Source organism: Pseudonaja textilis, chromosome 1 (assembly GCF_049901715.1).
Source record: "Pseudonaja textilis isolate UNSWEBS1 chromosome 1, rPseTex1.2, whole genome shotgun sequence".
Lineage (NCBI taxonomy): Eukaryota > Metazoa > Chordata > Lepidosauria > Squamata > Elapidae > Pseudonaja > Pseudonaja textilis.
In genome coordinates, this window is record NC_141990.1 from 295,795,350 (window position 1) to 295,821,607 (window position 26,258).

The 26,258-nt window shown below is 37.0% G+C and overlaps 2 pseudogenes; both read right to left on the reverse strand.

Annotated features, from left to right (window-relative positions):
- Positions 1 to 15,374: 15,374 nt before the first annotated feature.
- On the reverse strand, positions 15,375 to 16,108 carry LOC113447023 (cleavage and polyadenylation specificity factor subunit 7 pseudogene; annotated as a pseudogene).
- Positions 16,109 to 16,193: 85 nt separating this feature from the next.
- Positions 16,194 to 25,965, reverse strand: LOC148128260 (cleavage and polyadenylation specificity factor subunit 7 pseudogene; annotated as a pseudogene).
- Between the last annotated feature and the right edge of the window lie 293 nt (positions 25,966 to 26,258).

Here is a 26,258-nt window from a genome sequence, read left to right on the forward strand (position 1 = left end):
GATAGTCTCACAAAATGGTTGCCATGAGGAGACATGATTGTTAATAAAAAGGACTGCCACAGTAAAGCATTGCCTTTTTCTACCAGCCCATTTAGTGCCCCTGCATAGTGTTCTCTTCATCATTTGAGTTTATTATTATCACTGGAACTTCAAATAGATGCCTCCCTTTTCTGAAACTTCATGGAAGCAAAACTGTTATGCAAAGCACTCCCTATACATTCTTCTAAGCAGTGAAGTGTTATGACCATGCTCACTTCAACAAACCAAGGTAGATTCTGAGTTGGTGGAATGCATGAGCACAATTTCTTTTCTGCAGATGAGACAACCTTCTGCCATGTGAAGTAAAGTGCCAAGGTAGAGTGAATCATGTCCTCCATGCAAAGCAAAATATTGAGACAGAGTCCGTTCATTCATATATATCTCTCTGACTACTTTTCTTTCAAAGTTAGCAGTGCAATCATCCACCATTTATATTTATATTACCTTAAAAAAAACAAAGGTAAGGCTCCTGTAAATTAAAAAAAAATGTTTTCTTTGCATCAGGCTAACTTCTCGTTTAATTATGTTAAGGTAATAATTGTGATTTCCATTTGTTTCAATTAAAATCTAAATCATGGTGGCAAAGTTTTCTTCCTTCCCTCTCTAGTCATCCATCCATCCCATTTTTTTTTATTTCATTTGTATCTCACTTTTTGTGTAGGACCTCAAGGCAGTAGCATTCATTCATTCACTTTTGTTGCTGCCCAACTCCCCACTGGCTCTGGGTGGCTCACTAAATAAATTATTCTTCCCAATTTTCCCGTTTTCTATAGCTCCTCAAGGCTTTTTATATTAGTCTTTTCAAGTATTCATCCAGTTGAATTTAGAGTCAGTCTTGGTCACCAAACCCTAGAAAACTGTAAAGTCAGAGTCCCAAAGATGTTTTTTCAAGAGGCTACTGTACTTTCTTGTTTTTCTTTGAAGATGTTTCACTCCTCATCCAAGAAGCTTCTTCAGCTCTGTAATGTTAGAGCTTACTTTTTAATCTCTGAGGTTGATAAATAAGTATTTCAACACCTGTTTCATTTGACTATTTTTGGTCTCCCAAACTTGATAATTACTTTCTGTATATACAATACTCTGGCTCTCATACTACACCCCAGTTTTTCAGTGAGTCAAGCCCTTGACAAAGCACAATAAATGTATTTCTTTTATATAATGTTATACAGCCACCAGTCTATCAGAAGAAATTCAAAACAATGTTAAATAAAAAAAATATCTTGTGTTCTTAAGAATCTTCTATCATAATATGTTGATTTTATGTTTTGTGGAAAACTATAATTAGTAATTAGTGAATTGGCCTTCTATGTTTTGCACTTTTTCATCCAAAATGAGAACTAATATTACACTTGTTAAGAATTCCTCATTCTATTTTGGAAGGCAAATGCAGTGCAAACTATGGACTACAAATTGGAAAGTAATTTAAAAAATGGATAAATCAATGGCATTAAATTGGAATAATCTTGAGTCTCTAAATACTTCATGAGGAGGTGGAACAGTACATCAAACACAGAGATCATAGAATCAGATATTAAAATTTTAATTGCAACAAGTTCACAAACATGTGTTTATAGAAATGGCTCGTGTTATCAAATTTGTTTTTAACCAATATTGGATTGGAACACTGAATCAAAAATATTGGTCCATGCTAAACTAAAACAATGATCCATATAGCTTAGCCATCAACATGAACTGGCAATTGCTTCTTAGTTTAAGCAATAAAAATCATTATATTATCTCTTTTATAGCTTTATAATCTGACATACAGATGTTGGGCATTGTATCTGAGTTTGTCAGAATGCCAAGAATAAATTCCATCTCTGATAATGGTTCTTTCCTGATGTTCCTAAAGAATTAATAAAAAGATTTACTATGGTATGATTACAGCCACTTAAAACAAATTCCAGAGCTATATCACAATCTTGAAAAGATCACACCTTAATATTGTCAACACAAATTGAGCTTCCCAAACAATGTGTTGTATATAAAAATGTACAAGATTATTTTATTGTAGCATAAAGCTATTTCATTAGATAAACATCTGACAAAATGGTTTTGTTCCACAAACATTTATGCAAAAAATAAATTTGCAGACTAGGCTGTTTTTTATTTATTTATTTTTGTAGCAATAAAATTTACCTCTAAAAGAAGAAAAAGGAAATATGGTATACACAGTATAAACAAAGAGGACAAGAGCTATGTCCTTTGCAAAATTTCTAGTGATACCATCCCTTAACATGAGTATAAAACTATAAAATTATAGGATACAGAATAAATAAAGACCTTTGTTATCAGAAACAGATTTTTAGGCTCACATCCATCATCTATAAAGAACAGTTTGGCCCTTAATCTCTTCTTTACTGAACTGCTATTTATAGAAAGTCTTCATCTGGGATCTCTGTAAAACTTTCTGTTAAAAGTCACACACAAACACACACACATACAAATAAACCCCAGGTATAGAACAGTTGTGCATTTGTTTGGGTAGTCCTAGGCATTTTCCTTTAGGAAACTATGGCAAGGCTGATAATAGTATAAACCTATACACAGTATAGTTTAATGTTGCTTCACCAACCCAACGTGGACTAATGTGTTGGGACAGCAACTTCCAAAATCCTACAACAGCAATAATACAATTTTGAATAGGAATTACACACCCAACATATCTGAAAAGTGATAGGTTTCTGAAGGCTTGTATAATATTTGACTGGCATCAGTGTTATCATCATTGAACCATAAAGATAACTGAATCACCTTGGGCTATTATATATATGATAGTCATTAACTGTATCTAATTGAGTTGTGTTATGAACAAAATAGGAATAGATAATGTGTTTTGGGAAAGATGTATTGAACTGTTGGCACTTGTCTAAGAGCCAACTGAAGTTATGGCTCTTCTTTGATATTTCAGCTAGTGAGAATTCAGCTCTTGCCAATTGGGGGGAAAAGGGAAGCTTTTTTATTTGCTGACCATAGGAGCATACTTAGTCTATGATGGAAAAACTTATTTAGTCTATGATAGAAAAACAAAAATTGAGCAGAAGAGTGAGTCAGAAAAGTTCCAAGGTGCCATACAGACCACTGCAGAATCACTGGTGCACAATGTAGATACTTGTGAAGTACCACTCACTTCTGCAAAAGACAGTTTCTCATTTGCAAAAAAACAAAAACAAAAAACAAAACAAATAACACTCCTGCTGCCACAGGAACAGAAAGACACAATCAAGTACAATGGAAATGATACATCGATCGTGTCATCTGAACCCCAAGAGGCTTAATCTGCTCCATGAATGGTTTGGTATTCACCAGTAATGCTCCTTAATTAAGGTGTTTCACAATGATCTTTCAATGTTTTTTGGGGTCTATAGTTGATCTGGAACATTTGTCTGTAAGGATACAGTACTGTAGTTCACTTTGTTCTGGGCAGTCCATAGGGTGCTACATTGGAATGAGAGGATGAAATATTCACATGAGACGGAGGGATAGAAGGCAGATGTGATATAAAACTGAATTAATGAATAATTAGTCATAGCTTTATTCTTTATAGATCTGGAGAAGGATTGCTGCAACATAGGATCCAGGATTAACCATTCTTTAGTCAGGCTGCTTGATGGATGAACTTCTCCCAGCTTTTGTGGGAGAATATCAGAGTTTTCTGCTTTATCTTAATTTGAGGAAGGACACCAGCCTGCCAAACCCCAAGCCAGACTGAGAATCTATTTGGTCACCCCTCATTTAGTCTACTTCCACTTTCCTAGTACTTGAAGTGTCCTATACTAGTTGGCTAAAAAACAATAATCCAGCCCAATGATTCAAATGCTATCTACATTAGCAAAATAGTGATTTTTTTATATTAACATATTAACTGTTGTTCTAGTTAGAAAGAGTGGATAGGGAAGATGATGATCACTTAGGAAAAAACCCATGGAGGTGCATCAGCGTGAAATCTGCCAGCTTCAGGCTGTCCCAGCTTCAGCCAAACTAACTCCACTTTTCCCAGAAACTGCTTCCTTTTGCTGAGAAAGCAAATATCATGAAAATAATTTTAATAAGCTGACTGGGGTAGGTTTCTATCCTACCACCCCAGCTCTTCAAATGAAGAAGGACTATAATTATTTGCATCTTCTTTGTGACTTATGATAAGACAGTGTTTTGTATTGATTATATTGCTTATATTTTGTCATATTTAAGTACAGTGGAACCTGAGGTCACAAATACCTCTGTTCATGACCAAATCGGGTGATCACCAAAAATTTTGGAAAATTGTTGCTTCTGATTGTGAACAAATCCTCGGGTGCCGATCAAATACAGCTGTGGTGATTTCCCCTTCTGCGCATGCACAGAATTGTAGGCACATGCACAGTCAGTCTCGCTTCTGTTCATGATCAAATCGGGTTGTGACCGAAGTCCTGGAACGGATTACAGTCATCACCTGTGGTTCCATCATCTTTTGCCATTTATATTCCCTAAATATAAATGTAATTTGGAAAGTGAGAATTAAGATGGGACAGTACAAAGAGAATAATAGAGCTGTAGAATTGGAAGAAAACACAAATATCATATTGTTCATCCTTCAGATATGTATAAATTTTTTTGCATAAGGCTGTGTGGTTTTCATTTCAGCATCTGAAATATATTTGTATCAAAGATCAGCATCATCCATCCATCCATCCAGTTACACCAAACTAAAGCCAGATATTAAGTTTTAACTCCTTGTTCAGCTTTCCATTTCTCCATCCCCTTAGTGAAAGCTGGGCTAACAAGTGATTTAACCATTTCAGTGTGACAAGATAGCCAGCTTCCTATACCTTTGACTTTCTGTATACCAGAATAGTGTTTGTGGTTGATGCATCAGTAGATCTGATTTTTCAGACTAGTAGATCAAATTAGATAAACAGATATGAAGTTTGAAATGAACGTGAAGACTTGTATAAGTGTGAGCTTAAATATTCTCATACTTGATGTTTAAGACGTTTGTTGCAGGAAAACAGTTGCATTATTAGCAATGCACCCAATTTTTTTTGTTAAGAAAGGATTTTCACGAGATATGAGGATGTAACCACTAGAAAGTTTGGCTACATCTACATACAGGAGTTGGTATTATTCAAACATTATCTTGTACCCAAGTACACACAATGGAATCTTTGAGTTATACATAGGCAATTAAGAAAGGTAAGACATGTTCACTTTTGTGGAAAAGCCACTTCATTGCTGAAATAGCAATTCCTTTTTGTATTTTATAAACAAGAATACGGCAATGTTACAAAAGGCATTTCATTTAGGACCATCCTATGTTCAGCAATTTAATTATTCCCTTAATTATTGAAACATTCCTCATAGTTTTCCAATTGATTCATTACTGGCTGGCTTCAGCTCTTTGACTCATTAATATAGTGACAAGTGAATTGACAACCTTCTTGCTAACTCTACATGAATACTGGGAATAGGAGACTTATAATCTTGATAGGGGTGTGTGCATTATTGTAATTAACCAACAAAACCTAGTGGCAGAAGCTTCATTAAAAGGTAAAGGTACACAATAATGTGTCAGAAAAGCCCAATTATCCATGGCTTTTATAATCAACTCTACAAAGTAATGTCTTCCTGAGGCAACTTTATTTTATTAGGGATTAAGCAATAAAGAGGAGATTCTTAGTGCAACTAAACCTTCCACTGAATATGGGCATCTAACACTAAAAATAAGCATATGTCACATTTACACAGATCAATTATTTTGAAGTGATTAGAACAAATGTGGCTTCACAAAAAAATAGCACTTTAGAAACCTCTACATATCTTGGAGACAACCCCCCCCCGCCCCCATTTTTGACATTTTTGTAAGCCACCATTTCCCTGAATCAAAACACCTTTAATAGAAATATTTCTCTTTCTCTGGCTAAATACTGCTCTATATAACTTTTCTGTAACCCCTCTGGACAAATGTCTATGCTCTCTGATTTGTACAGTTTTCTGAGCCTCTCTTTGCCCAGCCTGCACTCAGTATCCAGCATCCAGCTCTTCATCCTATTTTATGTATACTGTCCTTGGATACTTCCTGACTTCAGAATACTAAAGCAATTTAACAGTCTCTCCCTCATGTATCAGATAGGGATATCCATACATAATGGGGGGGGGGGAGAGAAGGGGGCAGCATAACAAGAAGTTTGAGTTTTTGAAACAGTCCTTGAGGTTTAGTGTGCCGCTGATGACTGTATCTTGTAGGAGCAAATCCATGTAAATCAATACATTTATTTTGTTCATTCACCAACTCTCTCCCTGAGTTAACACCCCAGCACACACAATGCTAGCGAAGGTGATTATCTCTGCTAGCATAATTCCTCCGTAACATCTGCTTTCGCCCATAACACTCCACTAATTTTTCCCTCATTTCATTACACATAATTTTCTTTCAACACAATCTACATGTATTAAGTGGTAATGACTTTCCAGTTAAGAGCAAATCGACGCCAAGGGACCCCCCCCCTCCCCTCGATTGCCTGCCGTGCCTGACTCCGGCTATTAAAGATAAATTTGGTGTCTCAGAAAGCGGCAGTAAGCTAATCAATCAATTAAGCAGTTAGGACATACATTATCAAAATTCCACAGTGCGGGGTGCATGAGAGCATGCTGATATGCTGGTTGATTTTAGGAATAAAAAATAATTTGTAAATGACTAATGAACACACTTTGAGGTTGAAAGTCAGTATTTAGCATCTTCTGAACTGAAAACACAAACTATTAGACTAGTTAATCTAAGGGGAAAATCTGTGTAAGCAGCTAAATTGACCACTTAGATGATAAATTGCTGTCTAGCAGTATTTTAAGAGTGAAGTATGCGAGAGAGTGATTTGTCAAAACTGTATAAAATAAGCAAAAGGACTTCTTCATTAAGGTAGCCATTGAAACTTGTCAGAATGTTTGCTGTCTTGTCCAACTCTCTGAAAAGAGATTCATACTAATGACCTGCTAGATGCAGACAAATGCATTAAGGCAACTAATACACTCTTTTCATCAGTTTTTAAATTAAATGGTTAACCTTGATATTAGATGCATATCATGCATTCTTATTTTTTCCTCTAGAAAATCAAAGAAAAAATAAAAAAAACTTTCTAAGTAACAAAGGCTAGCCCCCAAACACAACATGCAAACACTGCCTGTCATCAATAGTCTAGAATGTTTTAATTACTCACCCCATAAGAAGAATCTGCAAAAATCTAAGCCAAGATGAGTTCTGATTTCTGAACGCAAACCGTTCCCTGAATGAATAAAGAATGCAAGTTACACCAATCACATGTGTCTTTTTTCTCTTAAAAATTGCATTTCTTTCCTTTAATGGGGGAGGAGGAGAGAGAAAGGAGAGAGAGAGAGAGAGAGAGAGAGAGAGAGAGAGAAAGTGTATGTATGTATTGTTTGAAGGAGGAATTATAGTTATTTCAGGCGCTTTTTAATTTCTTTTCCTCAATCTCATATCTCACTTATCAGCTTGCATGTTAGTGTTTTGGCAAATAACATGAGTAAAAAATGCAATAGGCAGCACTTGGTTCAGGAGATTGCAAGCTCAGTAGAGGAAAAAACCCAAACTTATATTTCCTAAAACATAATGAGGCTGAATAGCAAATTGGGGCTAAAAAGAATATTACAGCAACTAGGCACCTAATAATGAAATTGTGAACCCCCCGCTTCTCCTGTTCCTTTTTTTTAAAGAAAATAATCAGTGAATCTTTAAAATAAAAAGTGACTGTCACCAGGCTTTGCCAATTACTTTCCCTGTCAGTGTTAACCATTTTGCCTAAAGCTTTGTTATCCTAATGCTGTAGATATCAGATGAAATGACATTAAAAAGAAATGTAGGATTTCCTTGAGCTTCCATCCTCCACCTGCAGTCACCTCTGTTCATTACCTTGACACAAACTGGGGTTTTTTCAGTCCATATAGCAGAAGTGAAAGAAGAAAACGGTAACTTTTACTCTGCAAAAAGGTAAAAAAAAAATTGAGAACATATGAAAAAATAGCACTTTTTAATACAATCACAAGTTAAAGAACGCCAAGGCGCACACCAGTCTTTTTTTTTTTTGTCTTCCTTTTTTGCCCAGGTAAATACATCATAAAAATGTGCAAAATAAAGTTATTATTTACATCAAAATTTATTGTACAAATTCATAATCAAAATATGCACCTATAATATATGGGTAAAGAAATAAAATACATTAAAATATGAATAATTCTGTTAAAAGGAAATTAGAAACACAAAAATATATTTTGGGATTTTCTTTTTGTCTTTGTCTTTGTCTTTCTAATATCTTTCTCCAAGAGCCCTGCAGTCCTGAAAGTGTTAAAACAATTAACCACTAAAATCACTTGATTTCTCCTGCCCCTGACTTTCTCTCACTTACTATCACATCTGTGAGAGGCTTCATGCTTTTGTGACATCTCAAATGTTACTGTGTTTTACTTTTAGTTGTTAGGGCCAGCCTTTAGAAAATCATGATGCTGATTTTCTTTAAAAGAAACACAACAGGATTGTTGTATTTCACTGGATTTCTGACTGAACTTGTTAAAAGAGAAAGAAAAAGAAACCTAATCAGATTCTATTTTTATTGAAGATCTCTCTGCCAATTCTCATGGCTAAAAGATACTCTTTGAAAACACTGAGGACATTTTATTACTTGTATTTTTAACAGGAAAAATATTTTAAACTAAAGCTTTTTCTATGTACATTTTACCTGGTACAGGTGAACTCAGAATTTCTGACTTTCAAAGTTTGTGTTTACAAAGTTTTTGCAAGTTGGTGGAAATTACATCCCCCCCATACACATATTTTGTTTTTATTTATTTATTTATCAGCAGATGGGTCTGTTCTGTGGCCAAATGAGGAAATATAGGATGGCTGTTGTTGTTTACTAGAATCAGTTAAAACACCCACCTTAAACCCACCCCTTATTCGGTTCAGTAGCACCTTCATCCTCCAATAAACCGTTTTCATTCCATCTGGCATGCATTTGCTCTGAAGACATTTTCCTGTCAATCTCTCCTGCCACATTAAAAAATCTGTCATTACTATTGCATTGCTGCCTGGCTCCAGAGATTTGTCTGACTGCTTTATTGCTCCACTCATTTTTTTTTTCTGCTACAGCCAAGAAGCAGAAATAAAGGTTTGTTGTTGAAACATGGCCGCAAGGAAAGTAGGAGGCACACATCTGTCAAGGTATTACCTTTCTTCAACCAGGGATTAAGGTGTTTTACTGCACTCGCTACTGAGCAGTCACACTGAATAAATTTTCTCAGTAGAACATAAAAATGAACTCATACATTTTGAACTGGATTTCATCCTTTCAACAAGCCCAGATAATTATGCAATGGCATCACGATGGAGCTGGGTGGAAAGAGTCCAGAAGGGGAAATTCTTTCTCTTTCAAATTTGCATTATTTAAATACAAAGCAGAAGCCTGAGAGGGCTCAAAAACATTGGAGCAATGTAGGATTGAATTGAAGGAAAACAATTCTACCTCTTTCTTTCTTTCCCCTTTCTCAGTGCTGGAAATATGAAAGGTTACAGAGGTATGTTTTTCGTATATGTATCTCATGTGCCAGAATAAATAAATGGATAAAAATAAAGGTTTTGTATTAATATTCACTGAAAGAAAGTAAGAAATTCATTAACATCTACCCCTTGTGATGATTGGGGCATCGTTGCTTCTATGAAGAGGTGGGCCATTCAATTAGTTCATCTCAGGAATCTGTTTCCAGAGGGCAGACAAGAAGTTTCCCAAGTTCACAAATCATGGGTTCATTGCATTGGATGGGAACTTAGAAGTCTTTTAGTCCAATCTCTGTCAGGTCATAAATCCTCAAATCATCCCAGACAAGGGGCCATCCAATCCTTATTTGAAAGCCTCCAGTGAGGCAGCACTCACAACTCCAAGAAGCTCATTTTGGAAGGCAGCTTGAAATGATATCCAAAGTCTGGTTGAAAAGGAACACAGAAGCAACCTTGGCTGAAATAGTTGCCGAATAACTTCTGTCTTGGGGGGCTCATTGGTGTTCTAAGGAGCTCTAGGGAAAGAAATAAACAGGGAGCTTCCTAAAGCACTATTGGCATAAAACAAGGAGTAAACCTGATTGAACATGGATACGGGCCCATATTCAGGCATATATTATAGCAATACAAGTAGCAAAAATTTAATATTTCTCTGCTCTTATTGTATCCACAGAAAAGGCCACTTTTGTAGACATCTAGAGGACAATGCCACTTGGTTCACTCAGAGCTTAATTCAAGCTGAGCTGTTTCGGAGCAAGGTGGCTGAGGCTCTATAATGCAATGTTATTTTGAGTTAGACCTTGGGAAGAAGAAGTAGGCAAGCTACTCTGTAGTATCAGTGAAGCTACTTCCTGTCTGAATACTTGCCCCTTCTTGTTGGTAAAAGCCTTCAAAGAGTGACAGGTTGCTCGGTTGGAGCAATAGTTAGTGCTTCTTTGAGAGAGATATGTTATTCACTTATTTCAGTCAATCCTGAAGTATTGGACAATTAGTAATCTCTCTTCAAACATCCCTTTTTGGAGAACATGGTAGAAAAAGGTGTTAAGGCTGCAAATGTAAAGAGTATGGAGTAAATGTATTATCTGGACCAATATTAATTAGGTTCAAGCTTGGGTTCAGCATGGATTCAGTCTTGTATCTGGCATGGGTTCAGCCCTGATTATGCTTTTGATGATCTCTGGCAGGACTGGGTTAGATGTTAGATCCTTGGGGCCTCCTTGAACTTCTGGAAGCTCTTTATAAAATTAATCATAGCACTCTGCTGAGTTTCCTCCAAAGTTTAGATGATCTCCTCCTTCTTGCAGAAATGGTTCCAGTTATGGTAGGGAAATTAAGCCCCAGGCCCTTTAACTAGCAGTTAACACAGGACTCAGTCCTGTTCTTTTTCCTATACAACATCTACAGTATGTGAAATTGCTTGGCTAGATCATCTGTCAGTTTGCTGATGATACCCAATTGTATATCTTAATCCCTGGTTGGATAAGAGACATTTTATTCAAGTCTCAGTGGAGAAGAACAGATTGAGTCTCCATCCCAGAAAAGAAAGTACTTTGGGGTTTGAAGGTTTGCCAATTCCAATGAGAATCCATCATTAATTCTTAATAAGGTTGCATAGCCCAAAGTTGAGTTGGTTCACAATTTGGAATCTCTTGGACTCACAGCTGCTGCTTGAGAAACAGGTGGCTGCTATGGAAAGTTGGATGATTCCATCTTGTGTTGTGATTTTTCTTAGAATGGCTAGTATTAGTCATGTCACTTATGCCATAATCACTCCTGAATGGATTACTATAATGCATCCCAGATGGGTTTGTCCTTGAAGACCACACAGAAACTGCAAATGGCTAAAATGTGACAAAGTGCAATTATGAGAGAACCTCAGTATGTCCATGTTATATGATTATTCATTAACTATATTGGCTCCCAGCAGATTTCTGGATGCAATTCAAGATGATGGTTACCATCAATAAAGTCCTTTGTGGTATTAGTCATTTTATTTGCAGAACTGCCTTTCTCCAAATATTTCTGCCCTTCGGTGGTGCTCACAAAGGAGAATTTCTGCTTTGCAGCCCCTGCCCTTTGGAATATATATCCCAAGATTTGTCTGGCCCCAATCCTGCTGGTATTCCATAACTCCTTGAAGATCTGAATATTATCTTCAGCATGGTATTTCAAGGTTGGGTGAGTCCATCAATGTGATATTTTACAACATGACTACAGTTGTATAGATTGACTTATATCGTCAGGTCCCATTATGTTATGCTAGAATTGTGTAATTCTTGCTATTAGTATTGGGGAAGGGTTGTGCTTTCATTTTTATTGGTTTCAAGTCTATGTTCATTGTCTAGAATCACAATAAAAAAGTGTGGCTATACTAATAAACATAAAATTAATTTTTAAATATTGCAATCAAGGCAACATATTTAAAGGACAATCAGTTCCCATCTTTATAATGAGTACTTATGATCTGAGACTAATTTTTATAATATGTTATACATGTCCTTTCTTTCATAAAACTAATCACAGTCAGTTTCATTTTCTTTTTTCTAAATGTATCCATAGCATATTGGCTAATAAACATGGAATCACAAAATAGAAGGCTCTCTCTACTTCATGCAGGAAACTAAAGTTTTATATCCCCAACATATCCCTGGAGGCCTGAAGCAAGCATAGCAAAGTCTGCACTTTTTATGATTGCACTCAGAAATGTATCTTAATGTTGAACTGAGATATACTTTTCTCTGTATAATTATACAAGCATCTTTAAGGAATTTCCCCCTTCTTTTCCTATAATAAAACTTTGTTTTTAAAATCTTCATTGGAGGGGGCTGTTCATGTATCTAATATGACTGGTTCAATCACAGTGATACAAGTAAGACGTCCTTGTGAGAACATTCCTTTTATCAACTTAGCAGTGCTTCTTATGCATTCTTTCATTGTTTTCATGGAAAGTGATACATCATCAAGGCTGGCATGAACATAGACCCAATTGTAAGTGGAAGCCCATTTTTTTAAAAAATAAACTTTAAAACTATTATTTCAACATTCACATGTTAGCCCCTCACTTATCTTTTGTACTGTTGATCTTTCTTTCTAAACCCAAATGAAGCATGTTTCTATTTTCCTAACCATTAAGGAAATAATTCCAGCAGCCTTAGCTTTTGGGAGTCATAGTATTAACTGTGGACCTTAAGTTCAATAAGCAATGACCAGCTGTATGCCAAAATGCATAAGATAGGTAGTTATGCAGGTGACTCGAACTACAGTATATTATGGCATTTGCTTATACTGACTTCTCTAGAAATATAAAGAGTTCTGTGCCTTTAAATAGTTTCCTCGGAATTTCATGGACAGAGAGCAACAGCTGTGACCATACAAGCTCCCTTAACCTCCTGTTTTGCAAAGCTCTTAAACCAGTAGGCCTGCTGCACTGGGAGCCCTCTTGGCCACAGGTGAGGAACTTAGCCATCTTCAATACTCAGTAGGCCAATCAAGCTGGCCCTGCATGAGGTAAGATGGATAGTCTCCCTGTGTGCCATGATCTCCCTCTGAAATTTCAGCAGATCAATGTCATTGTGGCTTTTAATTACCCCTTGGCTTCATCATTATTTCATGGGCTTTAATATGCCCTGCAGGACAAGGCCTCACAGAATACAGATAAACAACCAAGTACTATTTTCCCTTGGGGGTGATACAAACGCCATTGGAAAGGAAGATAGTTGCAATATATGACTTGTTTTGTTAACAAGACTGACCTCAGCCTTTTTGTGTTACTTTTTGTATCAACAACAAATAATTCATTTGCCCTTTGGTATATTCAAACTGCCTGTTTTGCTCTGGGCACTCATGATTCCTAGGGTATCCAAAACTCTCCTGCTAATATTGTAGGCAGATTGTAGCAGCCCAAGATTTTCCGTCTTTTATCGGTTCAGAGGTGGCACATACTGATGTGCTGATATTTTTTTCTTGTAGGGAACTGATTTGCCCTTTAAAGCTAAACTACTCTTTATAGATTCCTTCCCTCTAAGAAGCTGTATTTGGAAAAGGATCTTGTGTGGGTTTGTCAGCTTTCAGAAAACATTCAATCTCTGGTGCTCTTTCTATGGGATCTACTCAATGAAGAAAGATATCTAAGAAATTGTTTATGCCCTATCTGGATGAGATATTTGTCCACATATATCAGTTACCAACATTGTGGAAGCTGCACAATTATTGCAGCCAGGATTTACCCAGGATTTACAAACTTATTTCAATTCTGAGAAGATTGATTGGTCAAGGAACATGTATGAACTGGTACGTGGAGAGAGAGTCAAGCAGAAAAGTGAAAAATATCCAGAGGGTCTCAAGTGCAGATGCAAACTCTGGAGAAAAATATGTACCTTACTACTGACCTAATTTGCCATCACTGGCTTACCAGCTTTTAAGAGAAGCTTTATGTAAGGACACTTCTTCACAAATGTCCCAAAATGTGTGGGAAAAAGAAGCCACTAACCACTTTCCATCATTCAATCAAGCTGTGAAATAAAAGGAAAAAACAGAAGGAGAGTTATTTAGTCTCTTCTGCCCTTGATCAGTTCCACTGACTCTCCCAAGAGTCAATTAGCCAATAGGTATTCCGTCAGCTATCTAAACTATTTCCATCTCACATGTTCATGACAAGAGCTGTAATTTAGCAAATGTTGTCAGAGCTTGCTTTTATCCTCAGTTTTCCCACTGCTTTTCCCTTGTGTACTGCAACTTCAGATGGTGAGCTCATGGGTGGGGAATGTGTTAAATAGATAACTAAATTTGAGACTGAATCCTTGAAAGATGGAAACTAGGAGGATGGGTGGAACCATGTTTGGGAACTGGGGAGCTTGCTTTATCTAAATGGAGTTGCATTTAGAAACAGGAATGTGATTTCAGGTACTTCCTTGAAACACTTTCCAAATGTGTTTCTGTAATAATTACTTGTTCCTACAGTAATACAGAGAATTCTGTAATGCACACTGATCATGGTTCAGGTGAGAAAGTACCACAAAATGTAGCAGTTGAATGAGAGACACTAGGCTGTCCTCATGTTACACTTTTCTTACATTTACTCTGCTAGCTGTCAATTACCTGCCAAGCCAGGTTCAAGGATTTGGTTAGGATACGCTAAAGTTTAAACAGGAACAGGATATATGTCAGAATGCTTTTGGTTTGTTTTGGGATCTAGTGTGTCATGGATAGTTCTCCACATACCAAGAGCCACCAGATTGCCACCTGAAAGCTACATGTGGACAGGTAGGTCTTCTCTTCAGTGATACCAACACTCTGGAATGTTCTTTTCCCTGAAATTTGGGAGGTACCTAACTATACTATCTTCCAGACAAGTGTGAAAAGCTTATCTCCTCATAGGTCTTTTTCATATGAAAAAGGTGGGGGTTTTTTAACCTCCCTTCCCCCCACATTTTAATGAATATGTTTTATCTAATATTGTTTTAGGTATTTTTGTCTGTTTGTTATTAATATTTACATTTACAATCTTTTTGTCTCATCTACAGGATTAAGAAGATAATTTGTGACAGGTATACAGAATGAGAAGAATTTACATAACATTCACACTCTAGTCTATTAATGGGAGCTAGATATCATTTTAAATGATATTTACATTTTGTCCAATTGTAAATATATTTCAGTAAATTTTAGATGATATTTCTGTATTTTATCCCAATATTCATTTCAGAAATCAAGAGACTGAGGGTCTTTCCATACTATGTCTTTAGCTGGAAGAGGTTGTAAGTCCATAAGAACTCTGAATACTTCCACCATCCTTTTCTCAAGGATAGCAATCTCTTTCTCTGATCTTATCTCTGTGCTTGTCATGCTCCTGGATTCTTTCCTGGAAATAGTCCTTATGCTGATCTTCATTATGAAGAACATCTCAGTGCTTCCTTCTGCTCTCAAATTGGGTGGTCATCAATTGGGTGACCTACCATATGAGCAATTTCTTTTTCTGTAGGAACTTCTGCTGCTGCCAGTGTCCATGCTGTAAGACTTGGCTTCAGTGCCATGAAGGCAATCCTTAGATGAAGAGATAAGGGTACAACACTGTTTATCATTTGCTGCATATGGCTGAATAAGCCCAGTGATGTTTCTAAGCAGGCTCTCAACAGCATCACTGTAATTTCAGATATAGTCTTGGATATGGCATTATTAGAAATTGCTTTATTCCTATTCAGGGTATCAAATTCTGCTTCAGCAACAGGAGAAGGTAATGGACCCAACTCTTACCTGTTGTGATTAAATGAAGCAGAAGTCTTGTTGTAGACATCAGGTGGAGGCCCATACCTACATTTGGGAATGGAAAGAAAGCTGAATTAAAATGCAGGACAGTGGCACTACCCTTGGAGGTGGCATAACTGGATGAGGAGGGGAAGTAGAGATAGAGAAGGCATGAATGGATGAGGAGATGTTATGGCTGGAGGAGGCAGCCCCATGGGAGGAAGTACAGGGGAAGGAGGTTGAAGAAAGATAAAACAGGTTTCTCGATGGGTAGTGGTGGGCTAGCATTCACTATTGGAGTCAGTCAGCCATCAACAGAGTATGAAGAACATCTTGAGAGACCTCTTGGGGAAATCATTCTTGGGCCTATGTCTCAAACTGTGCTCAGCAAAGCACAATCTTGATGGTTAGCCAATTTCATTTTTATCCCCATTTAGAATCTTCCCTGGTAGCAGCTCTGGAAATGTATGGACTGAGTTCTCAGAAACAACAGCCACTTCTGTATATTCTTTAGACTGGCTGCTGGCTCTATTCTCAGCAAATTTCAGTTCTACAACATCATAAACACATTCTGGTCAATTGCTGACCAGTCCACCAAACAAAGCTGCCAATATAAACCATAGCCCTTTTATTGCATAGTCCGTTATAGGTATACAAAATAGCAGTCAATTTGCTGTTTGACTTAGGAGACAGTTCTTGGCAGCTTCCAACTGGTGTCTCAGAGCTGCTAGTGCAACTTTCACAAGGTTGTGAGCTGTCAGCTAGCACATCATCATATAGATCCATCTGGTCAGCATTACTAAACTCAGAGTTTTGATTAAACTCCTTGTCACTGTAGATATTAATGAGGTTTACTTCTTATGAGGTAGCTTCTGGAGCTCCATAGAGACAGTGGGAAGAAAGAATCTCCCTCTCTCTCTCCCACTCTCTCTCCCTCCCCCCACACAGTAAGAGCGTCCCCCGCTTTCCATACTATTGAAATATTGTCCAACTATTCATGAGTTGTAGGAAAGAATGCTGACATGAAATTTGTTGTTTCCATTATGGATTCCTTGCCTGTCTTTCTATTCTCAGCTACCTGATTTCCCTTCTATATAATAGGAGTCAAAGTTCTTAAGGCTGTTCTATGTGTTGTCAGGAAAAGTGGGGAATGCTATATTAACACTTCTAGAGTTAAAGATTATTTAAACCTGTGTTACACATGGTCTGGGGTTAAAAGAAAGCAATGGAAAATTGACACCCAGAAGAAAAAAAAAGTGCCCCTACTTTAAAGTTGGATGCAAGTGAGGAAAGGTTCTGGGAGATAATGGCTTGTCATAGTTAACAAGTGTTCTTCATCGCTGGGCAAAATGTACACCCCTCCTCATTCTGCAAAGCATTTCTTCCCACTCCTCAAAGCAACGTGAGGACTCATTAGTAATTGAGGAAGAGCTTGTCAAGCAGTTTAAAGACTTGTCATTTATTCTTGGCAAATTAACATTGGCCTTTGAATTATTCAAACCTATTTCAATAATAGAAACAATGATGAAGCTATTTTCTTCCCATTATTATTGTTTTTGTTGATGTGATGATGACAACACATAAACCAGAAAACCCAAGAGAACTCTTTGTCTATAGATCAGGGATCTTCAAACTTGACAGATTTAAGACTTGTGGACTTCAACTCCCAGAATTCCTCCTCCAGTCATGTTAGCTCCCAGAATTGAAGAGTTGAAGTCCACAAGTCTTAAACTTGCCAAGTTTGAAGACCCTTGCTATTCATCATTCCATCATGTTATGTGGGAAAATGCCTTCTGCTATTGTTTATTGTTTCTATGGTTTGTTTTCATTCATTGGTTAACAAAGTTTTTGTCCATTGTAATTATGTTTAGATTATATTATTTTAATTTTAGTTTGTTTATCATGAATATGTTGATTCTACTACTGATATTTTAATGAAGAGTTGTAAAGTACCATGGTTCTTGATCAACTTTGAGGTATAAAAAATAGACAAATAGACAAATAGACCAGTAGTACTAAAAATGCAGCCTCCCTAATGTTCACTATTTTTAATAAGCTGTTATTATATTTTTTTCTTCAAAATAATGCTTTTTTCTGGAATATTCTTCAAGTGGAGAAGAAGGTATGGTATACTCATAAAGACTATTAAATAACAAAAAGGGAAAATATAATGTATAGAAATTTAGCATCTTCTAAATATCTTAATATATGTGAGTGCATTCCTCAATTTATTTATAATTTTGTGTGGCATCCTCCTAAAATTAAAATGAGGTTCATAATTCCTTTCTCCTCCTTATCTTTAAGATGCATACCCTCATATAAGGACCCATAATCAAATCCAGATTTACATTTATTTAGAATAAAATCATATTTAAGTTTCTCAGAACTAATTTGAAATCACAAAAGTCCTGATTTAATCTCACAGATTTAATTCCACTTATGTACTTGAATTCATTTCAAAATTCAGTAGAATTCCTAAAGGAGCTTATTTATATAACAAACATTTGTGAATTGTGGTTGATGATAACATAGTGGCATAAAACACCAAGATTACAATTCTTAAAAATGCAAATTATGCATCTCAAATTATTCTTTACTATTTTGGTATTGCTGCAGAGTCTTGAATCATCCACATGTACAATTTTTAAAGGAAAGTATCAATTCCATGGAGACAGCAACCTTGCTACCTGCTTATCAGAAGTGATGTGTGAATTATTAGGCTCTCAAGAGGTTGTTACATCTATGTTCTCTTTGACCTATTATTCTCATTTTGAACATGTAGACATGACTTCATAGATTGAAATGACTTCAGGGGTTGCTAACTGAGAAAAATTAATTATGTACAATAGTAACTGCCTCTGCAATTGTATCTCTGCTTACTTGAGAATATCTGTCACTTGATCTAAAGGAATCTTTCCTCAAAACAATATGAAAGGCACTGGGCAAAATCTGCCAGCTTAGAAACTTGAATATGTTGGCACTGTTTATTACAAACTATTGGCAGTGTTGGTCTGTATTTATTGTCTTTGACTATCTTTCTTTGTTTTAAATACTGTATTATCACAATTGTATTTAAAGTACCATATATTGGAAGTGTTTATTGCTTCTTTAAAAAGGTTATTTTAACTTCTTTAAGCAATTCTGTGTTTTGGGAGGGGGAGTCACTCCGAAGAATAATCTTACCACAACTCTAATCATTGTACAGACTTCCAGATTTTACAGAAGCACCTAATTTGGATCAGACACACATCTGGCTATGAATATGAATTCTTTGCAACCATGTTGATGAATAGAGCAAAGAGGTCTGATGAAGGATTATAGTAGCTGCCTCCTGAAGGTACAATGCAGTTTTTTTTTTCAAAGATTTCACTTGCTCTGTTTAACTTTCTTGCATCCATAGACAATATTTCAGTCACTAAAGTACAAAAATAAAATATTGCGTATACAGGTAGTACTTGAATTGCGACCACAACTAACCCAAAAATTCCTGTTGCTATGCGAGACATTTGTTAAGTGAGTTTTGCCCCGCTTTCCAACCTTTCTTGACACAGTTGTTAAGTGAATACCTGCAGTTGTTAAGTTAATAACTGTTCTGACCCACCCCTCAACAGCCTACTTGTGAAGAGAAACCCCTTTTTATTTAGAAAGACAGGAATGCCCGGCATTCACTGTCAAAGCTCCAGGTCACACATCCTTAGGTGATTCACAAGCCATAGTAGCCTCTGAGTTCCCTGCAGGGAGCCTCAATTAGCTCTTCAATCCCAACACTAAGAGACCTGACCAACCTGGGTAGTGGCAAGGAAATCCAGGCAAGGAATCTGCCATAGGGAACTCTTCTGCAGCATGAACAATTGTCTCCAACAACCACACCTCCCACACCCCTCCTCCTTATATCCCAGCCAGGGAGGGGCTAGTTAACATCTCCTTTTTCTGGATAGCTGGCCCTCAGTCCTGCATTGCTCTCCTCTCTGCACTTCTTTTTGCATATGTGCATCTGGGACAGGACTCAGCTGTTCCTTCCCCTCGCTTAGCTCAGGCCCCCAAAACAGCTGTCTCTCCACCTGAGTGTGAGCAGATGGGCCCTGCTCTATATCTGGTATTGAGACCTTCTGCTCTTCAGAGTCTTCTGCCAGCCTCAATGGTAATCCAGGCACCCCCTCCATCTCCTCTGTCTCATTTGACTCGAGTGCCATCTCCTCTGGCAGTTGATGAACCACAACACTAACATGGTTCAGTGTTATTGTTAAGTGAATCTTAACAAAAGTGAATCTTTACTTTGCCCCTCAGAAGGTTACCAAAGGTGACCACATGACTCTGCGATGTTGCAACTATCCTAAGTATGAGTCAGCTGCGAAATATCCAAATTTGATTAGGTAACCATGGGGATGCTGCAATGGTCATAAATGTGAAAAATGGTCATAAGTCATTTTTCAGTGTCATTAGAAATGTTCAAAATAAATGAACATTTGTAAGTTCAGAACTACCTGTACTTATATATAAATCCATCTGCAGATAAGCTGATTTAATTTTTTTAACCAAACTTTCTGTAAAACGTTGGCCCTTTGTAATGGTATGTGAGAAAAACCTTGAGAGACAGGAGAAGAGACTGCCAAAGGAATGGTCAGATAAGAGATAGCATTGAATCTCATAGTTGTTGAATGATTCTGGCTTCTCTCGTTGGCTTTGCTTGTCAGAAGCCAGTTGGGAAGTCTCAAATGGTGATTGCATGACCCCAAGACATTGCATCCATTCTAAATACATATTGGTTTGTATTTTGATAATGTGATAATGTGAAAACTGATAATATGACACTTTTTTCAGTGCTGTTGAAACTTCAGTTGCTAAACGAATGGTTGTAGGTCAAGGACTACCTGTATGGGATCTATACTTAGTTTTTAAAAGCTGAGGGGAAAACCTGCTATTTATATTCACAGATAAGGCCATCTGTGGATAAGTCAAACTCAATTTGGCAATATATTTTGACATCAATAATGCTTGGCTTACTACCAATATACAGAGTATTTTACAAATAGCTTTAAAGCAGCCTTCCCCCGTTTCATTCACTTTTAATGGTGATAGTCCTCATGGTTATTTCAGAACCTTGGAAGAAGGGAAATAATTTTTTTAAAAAACATTAAACAAAGAAAGCATATGAGTCCTACTGAAAAGTCAGGGTTTTTAAGAAAGGGATTAGCAATGCTTTTTAAAAGAAAAGCTAAAAATGTTTATCCTAACTGTAGTAAATGTATTCTATTTGTTTCCCGCTACAAATTCCCAATTCTCCAAATCACAATAATACAAAAAGCCAATATATTTATGCCAGCAAAGTTATGATTTACATTAGCTTATAACAATAATGAGTTTAGGGTCCAATAATAAATTATTCTAAATGCCTATAAAAAAAAGTTCACACTATTAAATATACTATTAAATATTTGGTGGTATAGAGCCAGCTTGGTGTAGAGGATAAGGCACCAGATGAGAAACCTGGAGACCATAGGTCCTAGCCCCATCTTAGCGACAAAGCCAGCTGGGTCATGTTGGGCCAGTCGCTCACTCTCTCTGCCTTAGGAAGCAGGCAATGGCAAATCACTTATGAAACCTTGCCAAAAAAAAAACCTGCAGGGACTTGTCCAACAGTTTCCAGGAATCAATACTGACTTGAAGGTCTGTGTGTGTGTTTGTGTGTGTGTGTGTGCATACGCACACACAAACACACACCCACACACATACCCCCAAAATGTGATTTACCATGCAAGAGAATTGATACATACTGTAAGTAATACTGATACAATGTTAAGACTTCCTGGTTTCTGGTGTCTTTTTCTTTTAAAATGCTTTTGGAGATGCATGCTTGAGAAATTTGTTCTTTGTGAACCTGATAAGGATTAATCCGTGAAAAGATTTAAATGGATAAATTTAGGGTGAAGGAGATTCAATTCAACTGAATTTTATAAAATCAAATCTTTTGGGAAAAGAAATCATCACATCAAATGAAATGCATTTAAATTGTTTTAGAAATCCAGAAGTGATCTAAAAATTGAATATTTGCTTTGCAGAATCTCCAACATTGTTACGCCAATCCTTTCATTTATGAACAAAGCTAAATTGGTGGGGGGAATTGAATGGTGTGAGGGATTCTTTGATATTTTCATTAGTAGCCAGCCAATAAATTTTATCACTTCTGCAAACCTTGCCTTTCAAGATGCTAAAAAAGTGCCAGTGTCACTGGGTTGAGATGGGCAGCTCTGGAAATTAAATGTGTGAAATTGAATAAACAAACAAAATTGAAGTCTGCTACTATTCCAAAATCTCTTTCATAGCATAGCATCCCTCATCTAGAGTAGGGCTGTCAAACTCCTGGCCTACAGGCCAGATGCGTCACCCGCTGGTCACGCCCATGCCTGGTTTAACAAAGGGGGGAGAGTTCTGATAAGTCACGTGATGATGCTATGAGAATGTGAGTTTGACACCCCTAATCTAGAGACCATGGATCTGATTTGTATCACCTGTGTGAAGAAATTTGCATTCCTTATGCTTCTGTTATTCTTCACCTATTTATCTAACATACCAACTTTATTTTGGGTTTTATTTCTGGCTTCTAGAGTATTGGTGTTCTCACTCAATTTTTATACAGATTGTAAATACAAAGATAATACTGGTTCTCTGAATTTTCACTAAAAATGAATATGTTAATCCAATGGAGAACAATTTATTATATACTTCAAATCATGACTCACCATACACATCCTTTTAAAGAAATGAGTTGTAATTAGACTAATTTTATACACGAAGCGTCTGTGTTTTCACTTATAGCAGTCATATACAACAAAGTGTTTCCTGTAAAGACTGAATCTTAAGAAAAACCTTTTAAAAAGTTATACTACCATATGGTTTGTTTTAAAAATATATTTAACTACTATTAAAGAACAATCATTGTGCATATTTATTTCTTCTGAGTAGGAAGCAGAAACTGTCAGTATTTCATGTTCTTCCTACAAGTGTAACAAAGGTACAGACAACTGCAGTAATAACATAACAAAACAGAGCATTTGCCTTTCATGCCATCTTCTCCAATTAAACCACTAACAGTGGACACCTTCTTTGCTGGCATCTATGAACACTTCGTTGGAATTCCTCTCCCTCCCCGGCCCAATCTGAGTTGACAATGCAAATTATCTTAATATCAATAATGTGCTTTTGAGGATGAGAAAATAGAGGCTGGGCTACCACTATTCCAAGAAATCACCCAGAATCACTTAAATGATGTAGGTGGTACAGGAGTCCTTGACTTATGACCACAAGTAAGCCCAAAATTTGGGTTGCTAAGTGAGAAATTTGTTAAGTGAGTTTTGCCCCATTTTAAGACTTTCCTTGTCACATTGGTTTGTTGTTTGAATCACTGAAGTTGTTAAATTACTAACATGGTTGTTAATTGAATCTGGCTTCCCCATTGACTTTGCTTATCAGAAGGTTGCAACAGGTGATCACATGATCCCAGGACACTGAAACCATCATAAATATGAGTCAGATGCCAAGTGGCTAAATTTTGATCATGTGACCATGGCATGATGCATGGTCATCAGTGTGAAAAATGGTCATAAGTCCCTTTTTCAGTGCTGTTGTAACTTCAAATGGTTATTAAATGAACTGTAAGTCAAGAACTACCTGTATATAAATGTAATGAAGGAATCAATCAATTAACCAATTAATCAATCAATGCATATACTTCTTGAAGTAATGCAAAACTTTCTGTCAATAGAGCAAAACAAAGCTATACTTTGGTTTAGCTTTGCAACATTGACATCTTTAAACACTTCTATTAGTTGGAAGAGACTTATGCGTATACATAAAAGCCATTTCTGGCTACTATAGATATCAGAAATATGTTTTTACACATGGAGAGTATGTTGTTAGGAGGCTCCTTGTAGAGTGTCCATTCTCTGCTATTTTAATTATTTCAGGAGAGCTACCTTCACTACATCTCCGTGGTATAATATATTATATTCAACTCCTTTATTGAATAGAGGTGCTCGATTTGCAGTCTCCAGTTGTTGCTGTACTATAGTTCTCAGTAGCACCAGCAAACATGCTACTGATAAAAAATACTGGGAGTTGTTATTGAACAACATGTGCAAAGCAATAGTTCCCAAACTTCAATTCAACAGGACTTAATGAGCTGGTTTCAAATATTTTGTCTGTAATTAAGTGATGACCCTGTACTAAAGTTGACCAGATCAGTTGCTCAATCTTTAACATGAACGTGTTAGCATTCAGTATTACAGTTTAGAATGGTTGGTGCATTTCACATCTTGTCTTGGTCTTGCTTTTTTGTGCTCATCATCTGTCCTTAAAGTAAGCACCTTCTGTCTTCTAATGAGCCTAGAAATGCCGGGTTGGGACATCTCAAAATCTAATTTGTTAATATAGGGGTAAGATAAATTAATTGTGGTGTTCTGTACTTTATTGTAGAATAATGACAGCATGCTTCTTGGTGTTCTGACCCAAGCTTTGTTCAAATCAAACAAGCACAAGGTATGGATAAAAGCAACCTTTTTAATGCGGCACTGTGAATTCTGTGCATTCACAGCCAAGTGTCATTCAAAATTAATTGTCCCAGATAAGAGAAAGCCCTTTCAAGGTTGTGAAAGGCTGCCAAGAACAAAAGTCTAATTGCAGATAAATATCCAAAGCCAGAAGTTTCAAAAAACAAACCAGAGTAAGCAGGGCTTCAACAAGGACTCTGAATAGAAAGAACTTATTTGCTTCCTGGCTGGCTTTTATCCCTTATGGGAGGGGCCATCACCTTCTAGCCTTACTCCCGAGTCACCCGTGTTGCTTCAGCTGCTCTTTCCTCCCTCTTTCCAGCCCTGTGTGGGTGCGCTCTGAGCACAGGCTCCCCAGGGTCCTCTTAGTCACTGCTGCCAGACTCCACAACCACCAAAGGCAGCACTCCACTCTCCGATAGTCCTGGCCCCATCCCTGCATCACATGCAGGCCCCTCGTCTGAGTCCTCTCTGTCAAAGACCTCAGCCATCGGCGAACCACAGCACTTGCCCAGGTTATCTGACCTATGGGGCTCAGGCTTCTGCTGTTGTTGCTTCACAATATGCCTCTTCATGAGGTTAGGTGGGTGAACTTCTAATTCTGAAAGGCTGTCAGTGGGTGAAGGCAGGGAGTCTTGAAGCTTCAGTGGATCTGTTTCATCCAGAGTTGAGAGTAATTCTGCTGGAATCACCCCTTCCAAAACTTTTATCCCTAGATGCTCCTTGTTCAACTTACTCCTCCTCCTCTACTTCATCAGAAGAACAGTCCAGCAGGCCCCCAACAGTCTGCTACCCACTCTTAGTTTGAGCAAAAGCCCAGGAGGTTATTTAGAGTTTATTCTTTTGTTATCCTGTCATCCTTTTATTTGGTTTGACTAGTTTTCAGTCAAACAGAAATTCAGATACTTCTGGGGATTTCTGAAAAAAAAATCTATGAAACCATTTACTGAAAACAAAGCCTGGGAAATGAAATCATTTTAAGAATGCACTAATTCTATTGTCGAGTAATATCGGGCTGCTGATGGTAGTTTAAAGTGATACCATCTGGATTTTTTGTTGCTCTGGGGAGTTGGGATGAGAAATAATGAAACCTGAAGTCTCTATTCCTCCATTAATGGTACATTACAGGTAGTCCTTGACTTACAAACACAACCAAGCCCAAAATGTCTGTTGCTAAGTGAGACCGTTGTTAAATGAGCTTTGCCCCATTTATGATCTGTTTTGCCAGTTGTTAAATGAGGCACTGTAGTTGTTAACTTAGTAACACAATTGTAAAGTGAAACTGGCTTCCCCATTGACTTTGCTTGTCAGAAGATTGCAAAAGAGAACCACGTGACTGCCGGACATTGCAACAGTCAGGACCTACTACTCGCTGAGTATTTGAATTTTGATCATGTAATCCTGGAGATGCTGTAAATATGAAAAATGATCATAACTCATACATTTTAGTTCCATTGTAATTTGAACAGTCACTAAATGAATGGTTGTAGGTAGAGGACTACCAGTACGCTGGCTTCTCTGAACCTGGGATACCAATTTTTGATTTGCAGTAACAGCCATCTCTGTTTTTCCATTTTGATCCTGAAAATCTGTAGCCATGTCATCAGCCCCCTTTTTAATTATACTATATTCTTTACATCTGTCCTGCTAAATAACTCTAATTGAAATAGTACCGGCGTGAATTTTTGTAATGTTCCCCCCAAGACATCCCGAAAGTGACTCACATGAGAAAACAGACTGAAGACACAGCTGGAAGCACGTCAAGGATCATTTCCATTTTTACATGATTAATTTGAATTTAATATCTTAAATCAAAACCTGATTAATTTAAATAAAATTTTGATGGTGCCCTGCTTCTAATATACATTGCAGTAATTAGATTGGGCTTAATG